Here is an 875-nt window from a genome sequence, read left to right as displayed (position 1 = left end):
GGAAACGGTTTATCTTATCACTTTTACAAGTACTCTTTATCATCTCAAACATTAGAAACCTTTCTTCATCTTTTATGGTGGCTTCTCAAGAGGAATTTCATAAATGACTTGTGGTAGAGAGTGTAATTTCAGTGACTACCAGGGTAGGGGATATCGGGGGTGAGGAGAGAGTGGTCTGAAAACAATCAATTTGTCTTTTAAAATGCTACTTCCTCCCTTTTATTGAACTCAATTTACTCAGAATCACGACTTTTATAAAGTCTTTCAAGTATTCTTATTTGAAAAAAAAATGCATGATACTTCCATTGACAACACATTATTTCTCATGCTCCTGGCAATCTCGCTTACCTGGAATGGAGCCATAAAATAGGAAGAACTTTGAGAGGCCTGTAAGCAGCCCAAATAAATGTTGCAGAGTTCACACCCCAAAGCTTATAGACTTTATTCATAGAAGACTACTTCACCCACACTCTATTTACTCTTACATTACACACAATTATATCTGGTTTTCCAGCCCATTGCAGATTAGGATCAGCCAATTAGAATTGAGAGAGGAGCTGCCAAGGGAGAGATAGAAATGTTATCAATAGAAGACACAAAACTAAAAATTCACAGCAGTTCTAGGGCATTTAGAATTGGGCACAAAGCTCTTTACACCTCCATGCCCATGAGAGCACACTGTGTTACAACTCAGTGCAATCATCGATGTTCAGAACGATAACTTGGAGTCATCCAGAGAATGCATTATGCTCAGGATTCTCTCTGTAGGAGAGCAGAGAGTGTGAAATATATTTTAGGAAGATTGCCATCCAAAATGATTAACATTTTAAAAGGTAAATTTCAGCAATATAGAATGGATTATTGAAATCACCTCC

The sequence above is a fragment of the Sus scrofa genome, chromosome X, assembly GCF_000003025.6.
Source record: "Sus scrofa isolate TJ Tabasco breed Duroc chromosome X, Sscrofa11.1, whole genome shotgun sequence".
Taxonomy (NCBI): domain Eukaryota; kingdom Metazoa; phylum Chordata; class Mammalia; order Artiodactyla; family Suidae; genus Sus; species Sus scrofa.
Note: the sequence above shows the minus strand (reverse complement) of the source record.